This window comes from Meriones unguiculatus, chromosome X (assembly GCF_030254825.1).
Source record: "Meriones unguiculatus strain TT.TT164.6M chromosome X, Bangor_MerUng_6.1, whole genome shotgun sequence".
Taxonomy (NCBI): Eukaryota; Metazoa; Chordata; class Mammalia; order Rodentia; family Muridae; genus Meriones; species Meriones unguiculatus.
This window is the reverse complement of record NC_083369.1, coordinates 98,131,535-98,146,529: the sequence shown is the minus strand read 5'-3', so window position 1 is coordinate 98,146,529 and position 14,995 is coordinate 98,131,535. Positions and strand designations below refer to the sequence as shown.

The window sequence follows — 14,995 nt, the reverse complement described above, 5'->3', positions numbered from 1 at the left end:
CAAGTGAAGAAGTATAACTAAAGTCAGTTGTAAGACTTTTATTTGGTGGAAGAGGCAATAAAAAAGGAACACTTACTTCTGTTCTCTGTTGGTTAAGGGGCTAGGGCTTTAGCAACGACCTGAAGAAGTGATTAATCCCTCTGTAACACAGCCAAGACAGGGTTTATTTTCCTACTGTTATGATGGTAACTTAGAACACACAGAACAACAATATCAAATATCAATTCCCTTCAGAGCTGTAACTTTCTAAATGTAGTAATTAGTAACTAGTCCAGAGTGTCATTAGGCACACAAACAGATGCTCACTACCGAGCAATCTGAACTTCTGTGCCACCTTCTATGTTAAATCCTTAAATGCTAGTACATGTAAACCAGGTCCTCTTTTAATGGAACAGCATTACAGGTGTTACTGATGGACGAACCAAGACGTTAGATTAAGTAAGTAAGTCGCCTTAAGGGGATGAGATCAAACTAAGAATAGAAGCTCAAGTACTGTCACTTGTTTTAAGCATAAATCCAGAAAACTTTCCACCTTCCCAATAGCCAAAGCCACATAGTATATATACTCAAGTTTTAAATATTTTAAACATATGTCTTATAGGTAATATCATTAATCTCAACTCATTTATGGAAAATCACTTAAAGGTGGTACTGCAATATGAACTACAGAAGCATTCCTATACAAACTAACTTTTATTGGTAAGAATAAATATGATTTCAAAGCTTAATGAGCATTCCTAAATTCTATGAACCCTTCATACATTTGACCTATAACAGAAACTGGATATAGCTTAAAACTCAACTCTTACACTATATATATGTATACATATATGTATATGTATGTATATATATATATATTAAATCAGTTTTATTATGGGTGATTATGAAGCCATCACAGGACAAGTCAGTCACATTCTGAGATCAAAGACCAAGTCAGTGGGAGACCAATCAAAAACTTTGCAACCTGATAGTTTCTCTCAAGACCAAAGTGCACCATATCCCACCATGCCAATGAGGTTTTATAGGCAGGAAAGGGTCATGTGTCTGTAGGAAGCAGTTGGTCAAGTTTAGATAGCTCTTTATACATAATTCTTTCAGGTTCATTCTCTCCTGGCATAACAGAAGTCTATTCTCCAAGCCAAGCAACAGCAGCTGAAAACCAACATGGAAAGTGGAGGATTAGCTCCTACAGGAGCAGGGAAAACTGCTTAGAAATGCTTTTATGGTCCTTTCTGCCCACTACTTCAATAGTGCTTGTGAAGACTTCCAGAAGGAAACATGCCCAGTCAGACCCATGGGACCAAAAAATTTTTTGGACCCAATTTGGGGGACAGAGTGAAGGGACCTACACAGTTTTGGAAGAACAGAGGGAGAGCTTTCCACATAAAAAGGGACAAAAAGCCCCACACTGGAACCTTTCATGTCTGTCCCTACATGCTCTGTTCAAACTGCAGTGAGTGTTGTTTTAATAATTCACACTTAACACTTTTACTTTAAGACCAAGGCTTGGGACTGACTCCAGCACAGACCGATTTAGACTTCAGATAGCTGCTCTCCTGCTTTCCAAATGCAACACAGAAGATGGGAAGGAACAACTGATGACAACAACTTTTTTAAGGATGCGCCCAACTCTCTGTAAGAAGTTACTTGGTTTCTAATTGGTGAAAACAAAATCTGTAAGTATGTCCTGATTTAATTAGAAGTCAGCAGAGTCTGGGTCACAGAAGGAGTTTAAGTTTTAAAACAAGCCGGTGGTTTCTTTTCCAACTCTATGCCAGAAGTCCAAAAATACTTACTACTTTTAAAAGTAAAGTTGAGCAATTTATTTTACATCTTTCATAGCATGCTATGCCAATTTAGTCACATTAGTGCAGTGTTCAGAAAGCAAGACTTTGAGTTTATAAAATACATGAAGTGAACTGCTGAAGAAACCTACTAGCTTTGCATTGAAATGCATCTCCAAGTAAAAGACAGACTGGCCTGTGGAGACACACAATATAAACAATCAGAACAAAATGTTGTTACTGGCAGACTACAGATGAAAGCATACAGGTGGTCACTGAAAAAAAAATCAACTTTGAAAATGTTCATAATCAAATGTCGGTAGAGGTTTCTGAGTATATGGCTCTCAGGATGCAACTTGGTAGAGAACTTAACTCCCATGCAAATGATGCTGGGTTCAATTCCTAGCACGGCAAAAACCTGTGAGGGTTGGCACATACTTGTAAACCCAGCACTAGGCTAGGAAAGGCGGGAAGACCAGAAGTTCAAAACCATCCTTAACCTTTAACTGAATAGTAAAGTAAAAGCAAGACTATGTTATAAGACCTGTCTTAAAAAAAAAAAAAAAAAAAAAAAGACGGGAAATAAAATTAGGATATGGAAAAAATGTGAAAACTCGAATTCAAGTCTACACAAGCAAACGGTGGCTTCCAAAAGACTATGGGGAGAAAGTAATACCATCTGTAATGGGGGGAAGCAAAGCAAGTACCACTGCCTCCAAATGAAAGGGCTTTGCCAAACTCATTTGAAGGTTTTACTGGCACAGTAAGAGGTTCCGTAAAACTCTCATACTGAGCAGCAATGTTACACACACGTATTTTCAGACTTTTAGCAAAGTTTTAAAATCTATTCACAGTCTGTTCTAAAGATCATCCATCAGTACCTCCAACTTCTTAACTGTATATTCCCCTTTATGGCTGCTTCAAATTTAAAGTGTGTACTCATCCATTCCTAGATTCCTGAAGGCACAAGCAAAAACTAAATATAACAGATGGGTAAGTGCTCGCTGAAACTGGAAACTCAAATGTAACATCAGCTCTCAGAGGCCAATACCTTAACACCGATGGCTTTGGTGTAATGGCCTTACTGAAGACCTTTTGTCTTTACTCTCCCAAAAGAAATGCTACCCTGACATTGATGGATGAGGGATAAGTGCTAGTCACAATTTTATTTTAAGTTGACATCAATAACCTTTACTTCTATCGGTGTCCCTTCAGGATGCTAAAACGTACTATAAAATATAGATGTGCCTTTTGTAAGTTTTTAAAGGTAATATAATAAAAAAACTTAACTATAAGTAAAATATTGCTTCAACCTCTGAAACACTTCTGTAAATTCCAGAGTTCTATGAACTATAACGTAAACAAACAAACAAACAAAATCAGACTAAAATTACTTTTTTGGACTCTTAATACTTATTAAATCTATGGAGGTTAGACTTCATAGGAAAAAGTGACGCCACACTATTAAACGACTGCCTAATTGTGACTTCTCACCTCAACATCTAATGCCACCGTGTACCTAAGACTAACATTTTGTGTTACTTTCCTCCATCCCAACTGACTGGTATCAATCACACGAAAAGTACAAATAATGTGATCATGAAACATGGTGGGAAAGAGAATAGTATTTGTCTGTATACTTGCTGGTAGAAATAAAATCCCTAGACTCTGAAAATTGAGCATATTTTATGCTCAAGTTAGCACTAGCCACCATCAAACTAAATGCTAACACCTCAGCCAAGTCTGCTAATACATTAAAAATGTCAAAACTGAAGCCATGGAATTAAATTTTTGCCAGATTGTTTAGGGTTAAATCATCCAAAAATTAAAACAGATGACATGATAAGCCAAATATAGGAGAAATTATTTAATTACAGGATCCAGGGGATGTGAATGAGTGTTCACTGTTGGAATTCTCTGAAAAACCTAATAAAATAGATGGGGTGGTGCTATGTTCTGAGTTAGAGCAGACTGTTCCATGCAAGAGAAATCGAATGTGGCTACTGAAGAAACATGGAGTGAAACCAAAGAAACTGAGGTTCTTTCTGTGTGATACCAGTTAACATTAGTAAGCAAATAATGCCTTTCATTCAATTAATTTTATCACTAGTGGATGTTTACCAAGCCTCCGGCACTGGATAATAATCAATGCAGAGAAACTAAAGAACTACCAAAGCTCCCTGGGAGCTTTGTTTCCTATGGAAAAGTGAATACAATTTAACATGGTAAATCTCAATAAAATTCTTTATTCTTTATTATTTACACAGTTCCAGTGAGAAAAACAGGAAACGCTCAGGAGGGGGCCACGAGTCAGGCCGAGAACCTGTGTAGTTTATAAAGACTAACACAGTACAGAACACAGGGCTGGGACTATTCAATGGGTTTAAAAATACTGGAGTGCAGAGGAATTTTGATTAAGAACATGGCTGCTCTGGCAAGAGATCACATTCAAAGACCTAGGTCTGTGTGATTTGGCTGGAATACAAACACGACTTTATTCCAGGAGACAGAGGCAAGCAGATCTGAGTTCAAGGGCAGCCTGGTATAGAGCAAGTTTCAGGTAAAAATAAATAAATAAATAAATTTAAAAAAACTTGGGTCCAGGTGTGGTGGTACATGCTTTTAATCCCAAACAATAAAGGTAAAGTTAGTTTTCAGAAGGAAGTACCCATGTTTGAAAGTGATGTCTAATTGAGTGGCAGAAAAAGTGACAAATCAGAGAAAGACTTGACAGAATAGGATATGGACAGGAAGCTACTGAAGGGGCAATGCAGAGAGAGATGAGGCAATTTCACCAGGTCAGACATACAGCGAGGTTAAATGAGAGAACAAGCTAGAGACGGGTGAAGACAGAATGAGCCAGAGAATGAGAAGGAGGCGGAAGTTTAGAAAAGATTGCTGCAGTTAGTTTGAGGCCAAGCAGAGAAATTCAGGAATCGCAAGAGAAGCCGGGTTGATCAAGTTAGCTGGGAGAGGACTTTGAGCCAGAACAGCTAAGTTGAACCAGCCAGCAAGAGCTCAGAAAGAACTAGAAAGGGTGAGCTTATTCAGCAGTAAGTCTCAGTCGCTACAAAGATCCTAGGCCGAGGTTAGATTGTACGGAAGCTAGGAGCTTCCAGTACTTGGTCCAGGTTGGCAGACAGAGGCAATATGATTCCGAGACAACAACTGAAGCAGGTGAATAAAAGTTACTTTTATACTGGAGCATTTTATACCATCTCCCGATTCAAACCTGTAACATGAGCTAATGCAAAAGGTGGAATGCATCATCTCCCTTAATCTGCAACTGAATCATTAAAAGGAGCAATGGAAATTATTGCGTGGGTGGGGGCGGCTGGAGAGATGGCTCGGCAGTTAAAAGCACTGGATGTTCTTGCCCAAGACCTGAATTAAATTCCCAGCACCACATGACAGCTCACAACTGCCTGGAACTCCAGTTTCAAGGAATCTGATGCCCTCTTCTGTCCTCTGTGGGCACAAGTACATGGATATACATTCAGGCAAAATGGCACAAACAAGAGTAGCCATCACACCTATACACAAAAAAATAAATAAAATAAAATAAAATTTAAAAGACAAACTAGGTTATGAATCTCCAAGCCAGTATACACTAACGATTGTCTATGTAAATGCTCATTATCACAAATGCTCACATTCACAAAATGTCTACTAATTTTAGGAAAGAAGCACATTCAATATCTTCAGTGAAGTGTTTTTCAGAGTCTTGAATAATGTATAGAAATAGTCATATCATACAAACAATTCTCATGGTTTAAGAGATGCCCACAAACTCAATGAAGACGGCAAATTAACACCAAGGAACTTACGTACCATAGCTTTTCTTTTCAGGTATAAGAAACTACTTATCCAATAGCTGGCTATCCTCAGTGAGAGATGGTCTATAGTGTGTGAAAATTATATGGCTGACAGGACAAGAGAATGTGGCTACTCTTCTAAAGGCATTGTACATAGTTCATCCACTCCTCTTTATGTTGGTTTCATTATTAGTGCTGTTTTAAGCAGAGCTGAAATAATACCAATGAAATATGTAATGAAACACATAAATTGTAACAATTATCATCATATTACACTGGACTTTCAACATGTGACATAAAGTTGATAGGACAATAATGATAATGATGATGGCAGAAGTATTGTTTGTTCATTTTTAGTGTTACTTGGAGCTTCTGGCCATAATCTGTAAGTTCCCTAAAAGCTTTGACCTCAGATAGTCTTATGATGGCCAGAGCAAAACTTATTAGATGGACCTATGAACTTCTGAACTTGACCTAATACATTTCTTAAGTCCATAGTTGGTTTTAAGATAAGTGAGTCAATGTTTCCAATCCAGAAACTACAGAGTACCCAACATGCATCTCACAAGTGTGGATCTTTCACAAGTGAGCATCTGTTGCTGCTTCTCAAGTTTTTGACATATTAATAGAAGAAGTGATGATAGACAAGATCTTAAAACAAACTCCATGTCTATGGAGAAACTATGACAACTCACATAAGGTTTTTGTTTTTACCAATTCATACTGGACCTGAGTTGAACTTGCTGATAGATCTGAACTCTAATATTTTCTGGTTGCAGAATGAGGTCAGAAGGACACAGGCTGCTTCCCTTGCCACAGCCTTTGTTGCAAAGTTTATTAATCATTTTGTGATTCCTCTGTTTGGGTGTTAAAGGAAATTCACATGTGAGTTTGTTCTTAGAGAAGGTGAAAGGACTTACAGATACAGACATTTTTCATTAGTAGACTAGCACACAATGCATTAGACTTAAGGACAGTAATGCACTCTCCATTCATTTTGGATAAATTATTACATTTCCTGAAACTGGGATGTCTCTGTAAATGTTCTGTAACCATACAAAAGAGACTGAAAAGTACTATATGAGCATTTAAAGTAACTGAGGTCCGACATTGCTTGACTCTAGCTTCCTCAGACAGATACTTTGTCCTTATGCATGTGAGTTGAGTGTACATGAAATGCTGGATTTGAATGTCAGTATCCAAAGCTATGGGAATTCTGGTCTATTTAAGCCTTTCTTATGGATTTCTATGGTGCCGTTTACCACATTTAAACTCTGAGATATAGTATGAACAGTTGTGGCCATAAAAGTTTATAATTATATAATGGGTAAGATACAGATTTTTAAAAAAATATTGTGTATAATCAATGTTCCCTCTGACTTAATAATAGTTAAGTCAATAAGCTTACAATAAGCTCTCTTATAATATGTTCACAAAGATATTTCATTCACAATGATTAAACTTCATGACTTTACTTCACCAAAAAGAAAATTATTCTTTGGACACCAGTAAAGCTCCATACATATGTGTGTTATTAAGTGTGATGTGTATTCTGACTGAAGCCTTTAAAATGAAAGATTCTGGGAGCTAGAGAGATTTTAGAGAATAAAAGCACTGGCTGATCTCAAGGACCTGAGCTCAGTTCCCAGCATCCACACAGCAACTCACGGCCTATAACTCCAGTTCCAGGGGATCGGATTCTCTTTTCTGGTATCTGAGAGCACTGAGAAAACACATGGTACACACACACACACACACACACACACACACACACACACATGCACGCGCGCGCGCCAAACACCACACAAGGAGGGGGCAGGAACTCATCCACATAAAACATTTTTTAAATACAATTTTTAAGTTGAAAAAAAGGGGAATGCTCTACAGATGCCACCTTTGAGGATCTTATTAGGATGCTTTCTGTACATGAAGTATATTTCTTTCCTCAAGTGAAAATGAATTCGTTTTCAGTAAAAAGCTGGGAAAAGTGAAGAGATGTTACAGAAGGTCAAAATTAAGTCCATTAAATCCCAGACTTAGATTTAGTTGCCGTGGAGACAGGGGAGATAAATAAACCAATAACCTTAACAAATGTGCTGCACCTTTGCCAGACATACCTCTGACTTACCATTATTTTTACCTAAGTATCTTTTAGTCCAAACATAATGAACTGCGAAGACTCCAAAACCAAACAGAACCAGACCCAAAAGAAATATGAATTGCTTATTCAAGCAAAGGGCAAGCAAGAGAGTCAAGATCTAACCCCCCCCCCACACACACACAGCAATGTGCTCTCCATTCCCCTTGAAAATGATTGCAACATGAAGCTCTAGAGGCAATGACATATGGGGAAAATATGTGATGCCAATGCCAGAGGAAAGCATGTCAAAAAAGAAAAACAGACATAAAGTAACTGACCTAATTAAAAGGAAAACAAGTACATCTGACAGAGAACACACACTAAGGGAAGGGGGACTGGGAAGAAGACCATTAACTTTAGAGTAACTTTTGTAGGCTTCTGCAAAGGAGTAGAGATGATGGCTAGGACACTGCCCTCCGGTGAGAGCATAACTAAGATCCTTCTCCAGGGTACCCTGGACCTTTAGATTCGAAGAATCAGCCTACATCAATAAGATGCTTCAAAACAAAATATGTGTTCTTTGTCATGGGGGTCACAAAGAACACAGAAGAAGAAAGAGAAACAGGAATTCGAGCTGATGGTACAAAATAGACAATACCTGTACCATTGGAAATGCAAGTTTAAGCTCTGACCAGTACCAAAAGGGCATTATAGTTTACGATTATTAACTTGTTGTATGATGAACAGGGATAGCCTCCCTGTAATAGTTTGTTTCAGATAGTTAACTACTTTGTGATAAATAGGAATATTCTGTGATGTGTAGTTAAAGTAGTTAAAAAGCACGAGATTCTTAACCTTTGAGTACAAACTTATGGTAAAATGAACAAGTACCATGAAACCTCAAATAAAGTGGTACTTACATTTGTCCACGTGCCCTCCAGTTCTTGTCCATACATCCGTATCACCTTGCATGGCTATACCCACAACATACATACACCCTAGTAAGTTTTTGCTACCTGTATTCTTTTGTATTAACAAACAAACATCAAACAAATTCTTAACAAATTCATGGCATTCCACTAAAGATCCATAAAAATTTACTTAATCAGAAGTATTTGTTGAGCCTTGTTCCTACAGTCTCAGTTACCTGAGAGAATACACCAGGAGAATCACAAGTTCAAGACCTTCCTGGGCAACAGAGTGAGCTCCTAGACCAGTGAGGGCAATTTGTTCAGACTGTCTCATAATAAAAAAGTAAAAAGAGGGCTGGGAATGTCACTCAGTTGTAGAGTGGTTGCATGATGCCCTACATTCAATTACTAACATTGAAGAAGATAGTACTTGTTGAATAAAGGAGGCATTTTATAATGCTAGACACTATCTTTACAAGTAACACTGTGGCAAAGTCCTAAACTATAGATCATTGTTTTTTCTCCTTTTCTTGGAACAATTTCTTAGGAAATATTTTCCCAATCAGGATTACAAGATTCAAGGGGACTAAGATGTGACCTCTGCCGTATACTGCCACAATCTACAAGCTAATTTATGTCACTCAAAGAAGGTAGCCATCTTAGCATTGGATTTTCATTTTTTTTTTGCTGTTGTTTTAAGAGTTGGTTAATTTTTCAATTGTTCCTCTTTAAATATCACCAATGCAAACTGTGTTTTTATTCATCTGTTCACTTTGTGATAGAATGTGAATGTTTTACTTACCTACCTCTTCAAGACTTTGTTCAGCCAGTAGGTCTAGTGCATTTGCCTCATGTCAGGGCCTATACATAGCTCCTTATAACCTGCATGATTTCTGTACACAATGCCAAAATTATCTTTTTATATGTGCAGCAAATTTCCTGAGCATGATTTGCTTTTTGTTCTAATTAAACTTTTCACAGTAGAGATCACAATCTGTTGATCTATCTTCTGACTTTTACAGCTGGTTATAGTTTACATGGTTACTTCACACCTAAGGATTTGATAACGAGCTTATTTTCTACGGTCTCGTGATTGGTATTCTCAGAGCCACATAAATATGTTCTCCAATAATTAAATTTAAATTCCTTGTCAATGATTCATAATTCTTATGCTGTAATATAAATAATATTTTAACTAGAAGCATATAATTTAGAATAAAAACTTAAACAAGTTTTCTTTATCCTCCACATGTGGTATGTTTTATTGAAACTAGTCATGTTTTTAAGCTTTGTTGCAATCAGAAGAGCACTCAGGTGTAGCTGAGAAAGACTGACCCAAGCAAGCCTTTGTACGAAGATACTGCTCATTCACTCTCAAGCCAAAGAAAAACAACGGATCTGAATGAGGCTTTTTCTCTTTGGGCTGCTTTAGAGTAAAGCCCTCTTGTCACTTGGAACAGCAGAGGCCCAGACAAGCAACAGTGTGACAAGCAGGCTCTTCAGGCCTGCTCCAGACCCCTGCATCACAATGTGCACGTTCGAGTTTGAGATGCATGAGGGCCCACAGGGATTTTCCAGAATAAGATTAAAAAAAAAAAAAAAAAAAAAAAAAAACCACTCATGTGTCTTGATGCTCCTTTTCTTAATCAGATATCATCCCCTGTTAGGGTTTACTTGCCATGTTAAAATGAATCTTAGATACCTCCTAAAAATGAACACAGCTCAGCCCAGAAAAAAAAAAAAAAAACAAAAAACAAGCAAATTGATCTGCAGCAAAGGATAACATCAACTTTGCAGCCACAATGTTATCTTGAACTGACATTGAAAAGCCAAGTGCCTATGTGAGTACAGTGTCCTAGTAATGGCAACAAGCTCCCACACTTTGCGTCAAGAACACTGCAAAGCGGGCTGGCGGCTGTGGCAAGCCCCACAGCCTGTGCTCTCTTCAAAAGAATAGCAGCAATTCGGCTGTAGCCTATTGTAGCCAAATGGGAACAGAAGCTTTATGGTACCAAATCTTCTGATATTTCAAGAGATGGAAAATGTGGATGTTTAAGCGTGTGAAATATCTTGCTTTTTTTCAAGGCTGGCAACTCACTAGAATTTTAAAAGAACACCTCTGTGTGCCAGATTCAGCCTAACAGTTTGAGACCGTAGCTCTAGATTGAAGAGTTCTAAACCCTTTAATCCTGTGTAAACCATCTGTGCTGATTTGTATGCTGATGGCTTGGGTTCCAAGAAGAGAAATCACAACAGTATCAATGGCACACATCAAATCACCATGACTACTGTTTTTGAAAAATTTGTTTGCTGAATATTAAAAAAACTGCCAAATCAATAATGAAAATAACCATATGGCAGTTACACAAATATTTCCTAAATGTGAAATGTGTCCAATCCATTAACAATATTATCACTTCTACAGTACAGATCAGAGTACTCATATTTAACCCAGCTCATGTGTCTGTTAACAATTATGTTGTGAGGGCTGGGAAGATAGCTCACTGGCTAAGAGTACTAGCTGCATTTCTAGGGGACCCAGCTTTGATGAGCACCACAGGCAGCTCACAAGGACTGTAAATCCAGTTATAGGAGATCTAGTGCTCCCTTCTGGTCTCTGAAAGGACTGCACAGACATACACAGGCCAAATATCCATACATAGAAGTCTTTTTTTTTTTAATTAACGAATGAGGTTGTGCTCAACTGTGTTTCAAATAATTTTGTAAACCAAAGGCATACAAATGGAATATCAATTCCTACAATTATAAACTTTGTGTAATATGAATGCTGTATAAAGTTTAAAAAAGGGACACATTGTTTTAAAAATTAAACCATCGTCCTGCAGAAATTGCAAACTCCATTTTCCTGAACTGTTTAATTAGCTCAAAAAAAAAAACCTTTAAAAATTGGGTGTGAAATGCAGTTTCCATTTCTGTTCATTTAGGGGCATTTGGTTCTAGGCACAGCTGTATCTCCAACTAGTATCACTTCCTACTTTATTGTTCATACCTGCTTACTACAGAGGAAGCAGAAACAGCAGGCCCAAGGATCAGAGCAGAAGCAGGGTCTTAACAGTTTTCTCAGTATTATTAGCATGGTGATATTTCATAGAGTACTGCTCAGTCTCCTTACCTAGCAAAGAAAAAATAATCTAGGGCTGCTCTACATCTGAGGAAGAGCAGATCTAAAGTGTTTGACTTTTGTCACAACAGGCCTGCCTAGGCACACAGTGGGGCTCAGTGGTTTAAAGGAAGAAATAACACAAGATTCAACAGTATAACCTCATGCATTTCTGTAATGATTCGGAAGAATTTAGAAAAAAAGAACTGAGCAGGTTTACCTAGGTAGGGAAGGTGCCAACACAGCAAACTTTTCATATATGAAACTGGAAATCTCAACAGGTACAGTACTTGCAAACAACCTGTTCTTCATAGGACTAGGGGACAAGAGGAGGCAGTCATTTCTGCATTGTACTTGAAGTAGACTTCTCTTAGATGTCCCTCTTGTTAGTTTCAAAGATGGATGTCCCTTCTCTTCAAGGGAAGAAATACGGAAGCCTGGATTACCGCAGAGCATAAATCAGCCACCGGCAAAAAAGGAAGCAGAGGATGTCTATCTAGGCCAGTGTGTGTAGTAAATGAAAGGTTCAGGCAGTGAGAGTACATGCACCAATGTAGCATGTACTCTCTGCTTCTGAACTTGAAGGAGAACTAGAAAGAGAAGGCCAGTTGGCTCAGGTTATTGTGACCCAGCAGAAACACTTTTCGGTGTTCCTTCCACCAGGTTTTACAGTGACCTGACTCCTTCCACCTGGGCTTGCTGCATTTGGTTGGCACTGACGTTCCCAGTCACAATGAAGAGTCCCCTTCCACTCAGCAGTGTTCTACCCATGCAGCTTTTCTGCTCCCTACTGTTCACACCGCAACATGAGATGCTCCTTCTTGTCGGGGAGAAATCTGAGAGTTCGGCAGTGTCTGCCACTTTCACTGTTATGCTCCCAAACTCAAAGCAAATGAGGTTTTTGCTTGAAGGCTATTCCCCAGAGAGCTAATATTTAGGGTAAGCAGTGGTATTGGTTGGTCCAATTAAAACAAACCTTCTTAAACTTCTCCAACAAATAAAGCTATTTGTACAGTGCCACAAATTGGAAAGATCAACGTAAGAATCTGCAGCAATTAGCAACTCTTACCTCACACAGGATGTGTTCCAAAAGGGCTGGGCACAGCTAGGAACAGCTACCAGTTGCTTAAACTGGAGAAAAAAAAATAGCAAAATTACCTATTTAGAAGAAAAGTCATAAATTTAAAACATTCTTTTCTTTTGAAAAGATAGATAGCAACACATTCTCCTTTGTATTTAAAACCCAAAGAGTAACAGACAACAGCCAAATGTCTGTTAATAATATAATGTTAGCCTGGGCAGTGGATCCGGCTCCCCCATTATCAGGCTACATTAGCTCAAACTCTCAGCATTGTTAGGGGAGTGAGCTCATGGCCTATTTCAGTTTTAAATTAACATTTGGCAATCGCTCTGATAATCAAAACAAATGACTCAGTCATTTAGAATAGATTTATTAGTTGAATCTTTTTTTTTCCCTTTCTCTTTTAACATCTTTAGAATATTTCTGCCACAGGAGGGCTCTGATCCAGCCAAAATGTAGAACACAAGTCACCAGAGGAATATTTAGGTGTTGCCATGGAGATGAGGTACCCTGTGACCGCTGAAGTTATCTCCCACCCACAACAGGATTAGGATGCAGGCTAGTTTGCAGGCTCTTACGTGAACGGTACTGGGGTACTAGAAATAAGATGTCTTCCAGCTGCTGCTATCCACCACACAAATACACAACAGTGTCCTCCCTGCACACAAGCAGCTGCCCCATGAGCCCTTACACAGCTCCATATTGTACTTTACATCACTTCTAAAGGAAACCTTGGAAAAAGACAGTTCACCAAGAAGGACCTGTTTAGGTTTTGTTTACTTGAGAAAGGATCTCACCATGTGATCCTTGTTAACTTCAAATTGAGGATTTCCCCCTGCTTCCCACCTCCCCCTCTGTTGGCATCACAGGTATGTGTCACCACAATCAGCTGCCAACTGTTTTGTTCCCACACCCAAAACAGGCTGTCAGGAAGTTTCAATGGGAATAGGACAAAAACATAAAACAAAGATTGCAACCAGGCATGGGATCCCTCTTGTAACACCACAACCACTTCTGGCATGATCATCAAACAGGCAGCAACTACAGATTTAAATTTTTGTGTGTGCCAGGCAAGAGCTGGTGTAGTTAGTTCTATATGCTAATAGATTTATCTGTTCATGAGATTTGAATGATGACTGTCACATAGTTAAGGCCAACTGGTCTAAAGTCCAAATAAACAAACTAAAAAAACAGGGTTCTTAAACCTGGACTCATAGAGGCACATAAAGACTCAACCCAACAACCAAGAAGCTTGTATGGAGCTGATCTCGGTCCTATGCATATAAGTTATGGCTGTGTGTCTTAGTGTTCTTGTGAGATTCCTAACTGTGGGAGCAGGGGCTGTCTCTGACTTTTTTGCCTGCTTTTGGGAGCCTTTTCCTCATACTGGGTTGTCTTATCCAGCTTTATTATGAGGTGTAACTTGATATATCATGTTTGGTTGATATCCACGGGAAGTCAGCTATTTTCTGAAAAGAAATGAAGGAAGAATGGGTAAGGAAGGCAAAGGAGAGTAGGGGGAGGGAATGGGGGAGAGAAAGCAGGGGAAACTGCGATTGTAGTGTAAAAAAAAGAAAGGAAATAAATGTATTTATATTTAAAAAGTGATAAAATAAAAGAGAACAAAATATTTCAGAAATTAAAAATAAATACACAATAACTAAGAGGACAGGGGTTTTGTTGGCCAAATCAAAAGCAAGATCAATCTGTGTCAGTGATAAAGAGCTAACATTCAAAGAGAGCTGTGTAGAGGTGAACTCAGGACCATCTTTTGCTCTTCATCCCACCTACACAAGAGGAAATATTCTCCAATTCTACAAAATCATTCTGTTATTTATTTATTTCATATTACATTTTGTGTGTGTGTGTGTGTGCTAGAGGACCTTAGACATTTCATGATGGCAGACACAAAACCCTTTCTTTCTTATTTCTAGGTAGGTTGAATGGCATACATATGTAAAAATCTCATCTCCCACCCACATTCCACTCATATGAAACTTGCTGTTCACAGAAGGTGCCACACCCTTTCATGCAGCTGGGAAAGAACACAGCATGTCAGAGCAGATGATTTTTTTTTTTTTTTTTTGGAGACAGGGTTTCTCTGTGTAGCCTTGGCTGTCCTGGACACAATTTGTAGACCAGGCTGTCCTTGAGTTCACATCAGTCTGGGTGCTTCTGCCTCCCCAAGTGCTGGGTTACATGT

The 14,995-nt window shown here is 38.5% G+C and overlaps 1 protein-coding gene across 9 annotated transcripts in view; it reads right to left on the bottom strand.

Annotated features, from left to right (window-relative positions):
• Window positions 1-14,995, bottom strand: part of Fhl1 (four and a half LIM domains 1) — a 63,548-nt gene that overhangs the window by 26,872 nt on the left and 21,681 nt on the right. For 5 of the 9 annotated variants that reach the window (XM_060375739.1, XM_060375740.1, XM_060375742.1 and 2 more), the window contains one exon: window positions 12,781-12,842. The exons of 1 other annotated variant lie outside the window; for it this stretch is intronic. The gene's annotated coding sequence lies outside the window, so the exon portion shown is untranslated. Of the gene's footprint in view, window positions 1-76; window positions 141-12,780; window positions 12,843-14,995 lie in introns of all 9 variants that reach the window. 3 more of the 9 variants (XM_060375744.1, XM_060375745.1, XM_060375746.1) reach the window with 1 other exon arrangement.